This window comes from Lissotriton vulgaris, chromosome 5, assembly GCF_964263255.1.
Source record: "Lissotriton vulgaris chromosome 5, aLisVul1.2, whole genome shotgun sequence".
NCBI lineage: Eukaryota > Metazoa > Chordata > Amphibia > Caudata > Salamandridae > Lissotriton > Lissotriton vulgaris.
In genome coordinates this window covers 162,630,934-162,643,494 of record NC_141693.1, presented here as the reverse complement: position 1 = coordinate 162,643,494, position 12,561 = coordinate 162,630,934, and positions in this window count along the sequence as shown.

Sequence of the window (12,561 nt, the reverse complement as noted above, 5' to 3'; positions counted from 1 at the left end):
TGGTGAAGGCATACACAATGGAAGATTAAGAAAAAGTGGGGGAGATGTTCCCAGAATTCCAATGGCAAACATCTCTTCATGGAGGTGGGTCTAGAGCCCATCTCCATGTCATCCTTCTTGAGGAGGATGTCCTCACCACAATACACTGTGACCTGATACATGGCCTATCTATTTCAGGAAACCCAACATGAAGTGAAGTAACACCCCTGTCTCACAACTTGTAGTTTGAAGTTTATTTATTATGCTTGATTAATTAAAACCATTCCATACACCAAAAATAGAATATCTTACAATTTTTTGATAAAACCATTATAAAAATTCCCAAATTTTTATCAACAATATGTAGAAGGATAAATAAAATCATTCGGGTCATTAGAGGAAGTGCACAAATTATTGAAATATTCTGCCCGTTGATCGGGTTTGACTGTAGGTATTATTTCAACGATAACCGTTCTTGTAGTAATTATGTCAGTTCTTGAAGTAATTAGTCCTTGGCTGACTCAGACCGGTGTTTCAATCTTTTTGCGGTTATGTCAAGGAATTTAGTTAGCTAGCTGCACCAGCTCAGGACTGAAACACAACATTACCGCTTGTCTGCAAGATCTAACTCCATACTGTCTAAACACTGGCTTTAGCAGGGTAATCCTTATATAGTTTACATGTTACAGATGCATATAATGTGAATAACGTCCTCGACACCGCAGCCGCATAAACAAAAAGACTGGTCCCCTCCCTTTCTCTCCCAAGGGGGTAGGAATTGATTAAAGGGCCCAACCCTCAGCCGGAGTTTTAGGAATTTTTCCTTGATATTAATTTGTATTCCCATTTTCAAGTAGAGTTGGGGTTTAAGTGTTTTGTATGTGTTTAGAACCACCCAGCCATGTGATCGTTTGGCTAGTTTTTCTTTATCCTCTATTGCGGATAAAAAGCGGGTTACCTTTGTTACAGTTTTTTTAAAAGTGAAATGATTCGTCGAGGTGTCCCACAAATCTGTTAGTCCTAGAAGTTTAATAGATTCCTGGAGGTGCACACTTGCTGGTGCTTTTCTTGAGCGAGAGAGTTCCATCCAAAGTTGGTCATTCAGGAATCCTTCTTCGTCGCCTTTGATCTTATGCCAACATTTCACATATGCTCCCCTTCATTCCAGTGACTGTTTTTGGAGCCCAAATTCCAACCGTATTTGGGCTGGGGAGACGTTTCTAGGGAGTTGAAAGATCGCTCGGTAAGAGTTGGATATTATGTTGTCAAGGATTGTTGCGTCTTTTCCCTTCATCGTTTCGCTCCCGTAATTTATTGTTGGCTGGAGTTTAGCTTGCAGGACCCTTAGCAAGGGGTCAAGCGTCATATCCGGTAAAAACCTCTTTAGAGGCTTTATGGCTAGATAGGTCAATACTCCCTTTGTCACAACTAGTTATTGCATCACCACTCATGGCACTCTGTGCTTTCCTCACCCTTCAAAGATAAGCAGACATTACACACATATCCCCATACACATCCTCTAACAACCTCCACTTTTCACAGAGTAAATGGTTAAAATTGTTTCCAAGTCACTCTGCCTTTCTGGCTTGCAATTACTAAATCTAGTGCTATGTTAGCAACAGTTGAAGCAGGCGTACTTCCAGCTGTAGCAGGGCTATCAACCAGTGCACTCAGAAGGTGATTCATCTCTGTACTTGTCATAAGCATGGTGAATAGCTTGCCTGTGAGATGTCCTCAGAGATTGCATGTATTCGTTTCAGATGCGCAGGTATAGTCTAGCGGCCAACAGTAATCCTGCACCCTGTCTGAAAGGATATCAAGGGTCACAACAGGTGAAAAGTAGTATAGATGAATGACTGCTTCCATGGACTAATCAAACATACGTATCCTCTGAATGTAGATCCTCATTATCCTTAAATGAAAGGCTATGGAACAAAGATATTCTATTCACTAATTAAGTGAAACTCTTTTTGAATGTATTTGCTTCCCTATTTTGTCAGGCAATGCATGACTGGTTGATTTTGTAATAAGTGTCAACTGTTGGTGAGTATGGTGAAGTACTAATTGTTCCTTCCATCCCCCACAAACCCCCTTGCCTTATTTGATATATATTGAAGATAAAATGAATGTTGTTTTCATTTTTGTGAGAGTTTGTTGCAGTACCAGTTATTGGCTGCATGTGATGCTTGACTTCTTCCAAGCCTTGACTGGAGTAGATTTGATCCTATTTTGTCTGTGATACAAATGTAGAAGATGTAGGTGTAACGTGTGAATATGAATTGCTTCCTCATGTTGGGCCTCATTTATGAGCCCTTGCATCACTTTTACGCCACCGGTGCGTCTCTTTTTGTGACGCACCAGTGGCATAAAAAATGCGCCTTGTTGCGCCATATTTACAAAGTGACGCATCTAGGTAGATGCGTCACTTTGTAAACCCCTGCGCCACATTATACCTGCGGCAGGCATAATGTATGCAAGGGGGGCGTATTGACGCAAGAAAGGGTCGTAGAAGTGATGCAGTGAAATCTATGAGATTTCACTGCGTCACTTCTAGGACGCCGTTGTGTCAAAATCTTGCACCTGCCTCACAGCAGGCATAAGACTGACGCAGGCCCTTTCACATGGGGCTTACCTCATATGAAAGGACGCATTGCTGGAGTTGCGTCACTTTTGTGACACACTCCAGCAATGCGTCACTTTTGCGCTTACAGATACATCAGAAATACTGACGTATCTGTAACTCCTTGTGCAATGGTGCATCATAATGTAAATATGATGCATCATTGGTGTTGCAAGGAGGGCGCAATGAAAAGTGACGCATCGCTGTTTTCACGCAGCGATGCGTCACTTTTCATAAATGAGGCCCGTTGTGTTGTAGTGTTTGCAATATACCTCACTAAACATCATCTCAAATTTCATTTAACCCTACCCATTTAATAGTAGCATTATGTTTCCCTTTCTTTCCAATTACTTGCCCCTTGTATATTACACATATACTACTAAAACGTATATATCTCCTTGCGTGGAGATCTATGCATCTGTTGTGGAAAACTCTGGATGTTGGGGCTATTCACAAAAGTATTTCGAATTATACAAAGCATTCCTTTAATAATACTCTTGTACATGTCTTTGTGAATTGGCCAATAAACATCAAATGGGAACATGCAGGGAATATTCATGTGCAGTTAGTTGAAATGGAGAGGACCTTCCACAAAAGTACTGAAGAGTTTAACTAGCGGGAAGTTGGACATTTACATGACAATTTGCACTGGCGTTTAAGAGTGTGTAAAAGCGTGCCCAGATAGTACTACTGCTCATACATACATAAGCTTTTGTATATCAATCAACCCAACTAGAGATAGGGCAGATGCAGGCAGAGATCCCTGGCTGGAGATCTGTGAATACAATTTGTGTGTACATAAAGAAGTACTACTGGTTCCTAGACACAATAATTTGAATTGGGTAGAGGTTCTGCGAAAGGTGGGCTCAAAAGGGAGCGATTTAACCAGCAATAAAAGAGGAAGTTGTGCTATCTGGAGCTGCATTAATAATAAACACATTATGGAGAAATCTGGAACTTTTGTATCAGGTCTGCATTGCAAATAGTGAAGGAAATCTGGCCTTTTCTGAATTGTCATCCCTGATTTTTTGCCTCTAGCTGGGCCCTATTTTTCTGCTGGTTTTAGAACTCCCCTTTCAAACATTGCCACATTGGCAGATTTCTAATTGGTATATTTCACTTACCTACATGTCCCTAGTATATGGCACAAAAGACAAAATATGTTCGCAGGGCCTGGAATTTACATGCCACCAATGGAGTGCAGCACCCTAGTGGGACTGCAAACAAGGCCTCAGGTTTACCACTGTAGCATGCCTGTGGCAGTCTAAATGCTGCAATTTGCCCTGTCATAATAAACCCTTTTGGTAATTCAAAACCTTTGTTTTAAATATTAATAAGTTATCCCTATTCAGGCATTGTAGTCCGCAATGCAGGGTGCAAGCATTTAAAACTGGGGAAAGTAGAAGTTTAATGTTAACATGTCATTATAGTGACAAGCACCCAACAGTTACTTTTCAGTGTGGCAGGCCTAGCTGTCCTATGGCCCTTGGTCAAAAAAATAATACTGTATCTTAAAAACTGAAAAATAAATAACAATATGTTTTAATAGTTCTTAAAACTAAAATTCAATGGTGAACTTGGATTTTAAGACACAGTATGGAAAAGCAACTTTTAGAAAGTTTTCTTTCTCCTGTCTGAACTGGAGGCAAAATGTTCATGTGCTCTCCCACTTCTGCCAGCCAGAAATTAGCATTTTGAATGGGTGTGACTAAGCGTTCACCTGATTGGGCAGAGATAACTTCTCTGAACTCCCAGAATATGCAGGAAGTTAGTTGTGAGCATCGTTTCAGGATTACTGTGGCAAATCCTGCTTGAATGTCAAATCCTGATTTACAGTCTGCTAGGTCTACATACAGCACTTTAGAGCATACTTGGAAGGAAGGGAAACAGTATACCAAAACAATTCTTGTTTATCTGGTTTCTGGAAAACCCCACTTTTGTTCTATCAGACTTCTGCCCCTTGGTTTTACATATAACACTGGGGGCACACTCTAAAGTATGGGTAGCAGGAGGCCTAAACAATTCTTGTGTATCCATTGGCTGGTTGCTGGAAAATACTACTTTTGTTCTACCAGACGACTGTCACTGGTTTTTTTGAGGACACATTGGCTGCTTCAAACTGGATTTTGGTGTTAAAGTGGGAGGGCACTAAGATTGCCATAGTTGTTTTCATCCTTGGCAAAGCTTATTGAAGACCCATTGGTGACATTGAGCCCAGAATAAACTAGATCTGAAGAATTGTCTACTTATGAATTCACATATATAATACTAAAGCTTTTCACAATTCACTCCAAAAGGTATTCACAACACAATAGGCCAGACAAAAGAACCCATAAAGTGTGGAATGTGGCCTGTGCCATCATCTGGCTCACTGGTATCAAACATCTTGCTGTTACCTCAGATGCTAACCACAAAGGGAACTTCAAATTAACAAATTATTCACAAAAACATTTGAACGAAAGGGTACTAGCTTGCGTGCAGATGTGTTCCTTATGAAAGAGCAAAATGCAGCCTCTCGAAGTGAAGGTATTCAGTGGCAGAAGTGGGCTGACCCCCCCCCCCCCCCCCCCTGTCCATTCTGTATCCTGTAGTGGAGGGAAGCCAAATGTGAATGATACAAAAACAACCCAATAAACATATTGTACATATATTTTTTTAATCAAATGCTCTTGGCTAATAGCAGACCTAAAAATAATAAAGAAGGGCAGATTTAGTGGCCCTTTATGGAAACAGGAAACTGTTCCTGCTGCCACGTGGGTGATAGAGGCACTAGGTGGAATAGCTATGCTTGGCAGCCATCACTCATCAAAGTCACAACCTATGGCAGGTTTGCATTCCACCCTCTGCAGGTTTCCTTCATTTTTGCATGTGTGAGGTTCCCATTGGCAGCATCTTCCTTACTGACCCCTCCCCATTATCATACCTTTCATTTCTCAGCATGATTGTGAGTGTGGCAAAACCTCACTTCAAAGAAGGTGAAAAAAATTAAACTTTTGGCCTGCTTCACTGAGTGAACGTTTCCAAATTCCCCCAACTTTGTGGGAAAATACTTTACCTTTGTCCACCTCTAATCTAGGCCTGTCCTTGCCCCCCAAATAGAAAGATCCAGTCAAGTGTTTTTTATGGTATCCACAATAACTCTTACGAAGACAAATGTTTACTATAATAAACATCACTGGCATATTTGCTGGGCCACTTATAAAACCAATGTTCTTTTATTATTGTATTGATCCTCAAGTCCAGCCCTGCTAGATTGACAGACTGACAATGAGCAAAGAAATACGTTATCAAAATATTTAAAAGAAATCCACTTCTGAATTATGTCACAAAAAATGCATTGATATTATTTCCAACAAATGTATTACCACTTGGTATTGGCAGGTTAGAAGGAGGTCTTTTTGTTTCTCATATATGAGGCATAGAGTAGTGGAAGGCGAAAAGCACATGACCAAACTTCCTGAATGTTAGAACTGGGGGTCTCTAGTTGGCTGAGGTAGGTACCTTAGGCCAAATAGGGACCCTTGCTTCTAAGTCAGGGAAAGGAAGGACACCTGAGACAGCCCCTGCTCACCCACTTGGGAGATTGGCACGAGCAGCCAGGCTTATCTCAAAGGCAAATGTGTAAAATATTTGTAACCCCTCTCTCAGTAATCCAATGCTGATACCACAAATGGACTCCACACGAGTTTGATAAAAAAACAAGTATATGTTTATATAAAAAGATATACGATGAGACCACACGCTAATAATCCAACATATGAATATTTGTAATATTTCACCTGGCAGGGTATTAGGCCAGCAAGCCCTTGTAGGTTCTTGCAGTATTAATGAGCAATTCTCTATGATCCAATACAGTTCTCTTACAATGCTATGCAATTCGTAAAGCAAGAATCAGGCACTTCATAATGTCAAAATATTGCAGTTCGTTATGCATCAATCAGGCAGTTTGTTATGCAAAAATAATGCAATGCGTAATACAACAATCAGGCAGTACGTTATGCAGAAATGATGCAATGCGTTATGCAACAATCAGGTAGTTTGTACTTCCAAAATAAGGTACTCCGGCACCGATCAGGGTGCTCGGGATGGTCTCTATGCTACTCCTGCTGACTCGCGGTCAGCTACTGCCAAAATATGCCCCCAACACAGGTATGGTGTAAAACAAAGTGTAGCTCCACACTCCGGCCCCGGTACTGCCACTCCTCTGCAAGTACAGGCCGCAATATGGGCTTGAGCGGAGGCTCGCGACGCAAGAATGGGAAAGGCCGAGAGCGTTTTTCTCCGAGCCCACACCACACCCCGCCCCCGGTAGCGACACACGCACGCTCGCTGAGCGTTACCTGGGGGGTGCGACCTAACTCTCCTCTCCTCTCCTTGTGACGTGGGCTTCCGATGCGAATTCGTTGATTTCGGACATTAGAACTCGGGCCCCCCCGACGGGGATGGTTCGAGGTCCTTCCTTGGCAAAGGCCGGCCTGGGCCGGGGGCACAGGTCCTCTAGAAATGCTGGTCCAGGCCGATGGCAATGACGAAGATCTCAGGCTGCATACAGAGTTGCTGGGACTCACTTGAGCTCCGGGTGTGCACGGTCACAGGGCAATTCTCACGAACGTTTCAGGCTGCACGAAGTACATGCACCCAGCGTCGCTGGGACTCCCTTGAGTTCCAGGTGCACACGATCACAGGGCAATCCTCACGAAGGTCTCAGGCTGCACAAAGCACACGCACACAGCGTTGCTGAAACTCATTTGAATTCCTGTTGTTAACGATCACCGGACGATCCTCACAAAGGTCTCAGGCTGCTCAAAGCACATGCACACAGCGTCAATGAGACTCACTTGGCCTCCTGGTGCCCACAATCACAGGGCAATTCTTACGAGGGTCTCAGTTTGCAAAAAGCACACACACACAGCATCGCTGAGACACACTTGAGTTCTGGGTGAACGCGATCACAGGGCAATCCTCACGAAGGTCTCAGGCTGCACAAAGCACACGCACACTGTGTCCCTGAGACTCACTTGGATTTCGGGTGCACACAATCACAGGGCGATTCTCATGAAGGTACCAGGCTGAAAAAAGCACATGCACACAGCGTCGCTGAGACACACCTGGAAACTTTTGTGTTCCTGAGTTTCCACAACAGGGAACCAGCTCTCCTCAGGTCCTTGGGGAAAAGTTACTTCAGGACACAGCACACAGCAAAGTCCTTTCAAGCAGGGGGACACAGCACACAGCAAAGTCCCTTTAACCTCTCCTTAGGTAAATCAACAAACTGCAGACCAGCCACAGAACACACAGCAAGGGTCAGTCCTTTCCTTCAGTCTCTTCAGCTGTTTCTTCCTTGGCAGAGGTTCCTCTTGACCACAAAGTAGTTTCAATCCTTTGGGTCTTGATCAGTTCCATTCCAAAGTCCAGGGGTTTCAGATCTCATAGTTATACCCCTAAATGTCTTTACAGTCTTTGTGTGCAGGGGGGCACTGACCCATATCCAAACCAGTTTTGGATGTCTCCCTGCCAGTGACACCTTCTTCCTTTGATAGTGGGGGTCTCAGCAGGAGATGGAGCCAATGTTTTATGGTGGCAGCCCAGGCCTTTTCACCTCCAGGGGCTACTCCCCCCCCCCTAAACTCCAGATGCGGGTCAGCCTGTTGCTGTCTCACCTCCTCCCCTGGGTCAAGACATTCCCCAGATCCTATCACATTCAAATCCAGACAGTCAATCCACAACCAGGCAGAGGCAGACAGAAAGGTTAAAACACAAAATCCCAGCCACTTCTAAAAGAGGGGTTTCTAAACACACAATGCAAAAAACACCTTTACAAAAAGATGTGTTATTAAATTGTGAGTTCAGGCATACTAAACTTCACCTCTCCATCTTAAGCCTATGGGAAGATAGTCTGGAAACATATTACACAGCCTCCCCCATTCTGTCCTATGGGCAAGATGGCCTTTCAACAGTGAAAAACAAAATAGAGAGTATTTCACTGTCAGGACATGGTACACACCTCAGTACATGTCCTACATTTCACATACACTGCACCCTGCCCAGCGGGGTACCTTGGACCTACCATAGGGGTGTCTGATGTGCACGGGTAAGGCCTGGCAAGTGGGTGCATTTGTCAGGACAACATGGCAGTTTAACAAACTGTGCGCAGGCACTGCAGTGGCAGGCCTGAGTTCTCTCTTTAGGGCTACTTGTGTGGGTGGCACAATTAATGCTGCAGGCCCACTAGTAGCATTTGCATTACCAGCCCTGGCACACATAGTTCACTTTGCTAGGGACTTTACTAGTAAAACACATAGACCAATTATGGACAACCAATTACCATTGCACTTTATACAGGAAGCCCTTGCACTTTGACACTGATCAGCAGTGGCAAAGTGTCCAAAGCATCTACGTTGGCAACACCATGTCAGAAAAAAGGTCTAAGGGGAAGGCAAAATTTTTAGGAAACTTTAGCCAAAAAGGGCCAAGTCCAACACTGAATATTGGGAGAAAGTATGAGTCTATGACCCAAAAAAGGAAGCCATACTTCTCCAAGTACTATCAGGTTACGGTCAAGTCCGAGTTAGATACGCAGCCTTGCTTAGCTGAAAAATCTTTGAAAAGGTGTAAATAATAAAGAGGTTAGAAATGGAATACAAAAACACATCTGGCTTGATTTTGAGTTTGGAGGACATGGTACTCTGTCTACCTTCATGAGTTGGAAAGATTGTCAGTTTGGCGATGGCAGTCCTTATACTTTTATTTCTCCTTGTTTTTGCTTTTTCTATGTGTGCTGCATTTTGCTTCACACACAGAAAGAACAAAATGTGTACCTTCCTGCACATAAACAATCATTGAATAATGACGAGTTACTTCTTCTACGTGTGCTACATTCTGCAGCATGCATAGGAGTAACAAATCACTACTATTGATTATTTATGTGCATAAATGTGTCCCTTCCTGCACCACATAAGCAATAATTCCCTGCAACACAAGCACCCTTGCACTATGTTGCAAGAATCCCTGCATTGGCACTAGGCAGCTAAATTTAGTACCAGTGCTAGGGAAAACATGGGGATGCACCGTATTATTGTGAATACTGCGCATCTCTGTATTTTGAAAATGATGGAAGCGTGGCGCTGCAAAATTTGGCACAGCACCGCGCTCTGACATTTCTCGTAAATACGCTCCACAAAGTCAACCGAGAGATTTTGGACAAATGGATGCCAGTGCATTACTGTCATATAAAGAAAGGGCTTTGATTTTAGGGGGTGATATTTGTTTTTATTGCCTACTAAATCAGTCTCCTGGTTTGGTTATTTAGGACACCGTTTTGCAGAGAATGAAGTTACTAATGTGATTCTGGTGGAACTAATGCAGTCTGCTTAAAAAGGTTTGTAGAATCTCTTATTATGGTCATATTGTCAATTGCAAGAAGCTATAATTTAACGTTGTTTTGTCATGTTTTGTGTTCAATTACCTCCAGTGATGGAAACAGTGTTTGACTTGCTATTTTTTGTGCACACGCTGTTCGGGTTTTTGTTTATTTCCATTTGCATACTTACGTCATATCTCTGCCCTGTCCTCCTGCCCTACCCTCTGCTGTCTGTGTTGCCCCCAGGTCATCCATCCACCCACCCTCATGTTGCCTGCCTGCTCCCCACTTAGGGTCCCTCACTGTTGCCTACCAATCTGCCCTTCTTCCCTGATACAAAATTACTTGAGCAGGGCTACCTTATTTTGGTGGATCCTATTACAATCCACAAGACAGTATGTTGCATAGCCACTATCTCACTCTGGTGTAGGATTGTTCACCCAGGTAAATCAGTGAAAACTACTGTTCCCTTGTGGGATAGATTTTAGGGTCCTCCGCCACAGGAAACACCTATGGCTTGCTTCATCATAGGACCCTCGTCCCACTCACCTAGTGTTGGGGGATGGGCTCAACTCGTTTGTTTGTGGAATTCTCTGGCTATGTGGTTTTAGGGATTGTGAAAAGAAATTAAAATTGCCTGCCAGATCCTACTACTTTTTTAATGGTTGGTCCATTGGCAAGGTTAAAACCAGTGCTATCACATGGGGGAGTAGTGACCCTATAAATCAGAGGTCGACATGTTTCAACCATTAGAATCACCTGTGTGGGTCGGTCGGCTTTGTGCAGGACCTTATTTCTGCGCTAATCCCTATAACTGTAACTGGCCTTTATCACCATGTATATCTGTCTTTTAAAAAAAAGAAAGTTATTAGGAAAGGCATGCACACAAATCATACAGACCAGTATTTTGGACTATTTCCTTTTTGCATTGGTCGGAGTTGGCCTATTTAGTCAATAAGGCTTCATAGGTTTAATCTGAGGGGCCGCTCCTTATAGTTATACTTTTGTCAAAGTACAGCGCCCGCGGCTTTACCTATTCGTTTACCCTCACCCTGTGTCATTTACATTCAAGACATTTAAATACCACACTCTAGGTCAGGGGTCTCCAAACCAATCCTGGAGGGCCGGATCCATGCCAGATTTTTGGGATATCCCCATTGAGATAAAGTTATTTTAAAAATCTGTCATGGATCCGGCCCTCCAGGACCGGTTTGGAGACCCCTGCTCTAGGTACAAGATGGTCAAACGATGTTTGGGTTTATTACAAAATGAGCAGTATTTTCCTTTGCAGGGGTTTTCGTATATTGACCTGTTAGTGTATGCAGATTGTTAAAGCAATCAGTATCACTTTCTTTCAGAAGAAACCCCTTTGATGTCTTTGTATCATTTGATACAGGGTGGGAGAGCCTAATAGGTAAAGACGGGGGTGCTGTCCTTTGACAAGAGTATGACTATAATGCTCTTTATATTATTTATTTACATATTTATATTATTATTTATAATATATCTTATAGGTGGTGTATCCTCCTGACCATGATCTTGCTGAAAAAGTGAAAATGGTATAGCTCTTAACAGGCTGGTTATTTAAAAAGTGCATAACGAGCTGGAAGTAGTGTGTCAAAGAGGCATGTCGGGTGTGTAACTGTATCTACTTTGTTCACAAAGACAGCTGGAAGCTTGGCTCGCCAAGCATCCGAGGAGGAGGGTGAAGGCGGTTAACAAGTACATACCAGAGAAGTAAACAAAAGCAGGGTACTGCTCTACAAAGACAGCCAAGAGGTAATCTATATGTTAACCCAAACCTCATGCACATACAAACTCATGCATGATGTGCTGCTCTAGTTTGGGTTTTTTCATTGAATTGTGTGACCTGTAGTCTTGCTTATTGCATTATAAAATAGGACTGCAAATCCCACAATTCAATGGAAAAACCCCAAAGTGGAGCAGCACATTACACATGAACCTGGGAAACTTGGCAGCTATTTATTAAATTGTGGTGCTGCATAAACAAGTGTGGGTGAGAAGCGAGAGTGGGGTGGCTGCCTCGATGCACCCCTAGATCTGGCTGAGAGAGTTTTGTGCCCATAAACCTGTGGAATATGTGAACCTCACTCGAATCTGTAATTTAGCGCAGGTTTTGCAACAAACACCATGCATGATTAAAGAGGCAATAGTGAAAAAAACTAGAAAAGTAGAAAACATGCCAGTGCGCACTACAGATGTCCCTTAAACTGCTGCAGCTGGCCACAGGGCATGTGGTGCCACTTTAGGGAGTCAGCGATGATGGTAGAGTCTTCGGCATCCATTTGGAAGAGGTGTTGCAGCACTTGAGTGCCGGTGCTGGATGTAGAAGTAGCACATTAACGCTAATGGTGTTCAGAGTGAGATTTTGTGGCCCAGGCATGAGGGAGGGCAGCACAGAAAGGCCACACTTAGATGTCACTGGAGTCAAGCTATCCAGGCTGAAGAAGGCTGATAGCCAGAAACCGGTCCTAGGATGCTTGATTCCGGTCTGGGAAAGACATGGCTTGGTAGTTCGGGCTGGACTGTTCCCATGAGGCACAGGGTCAAGGCTGATTTGCATATAGCCATTGTCTGACCT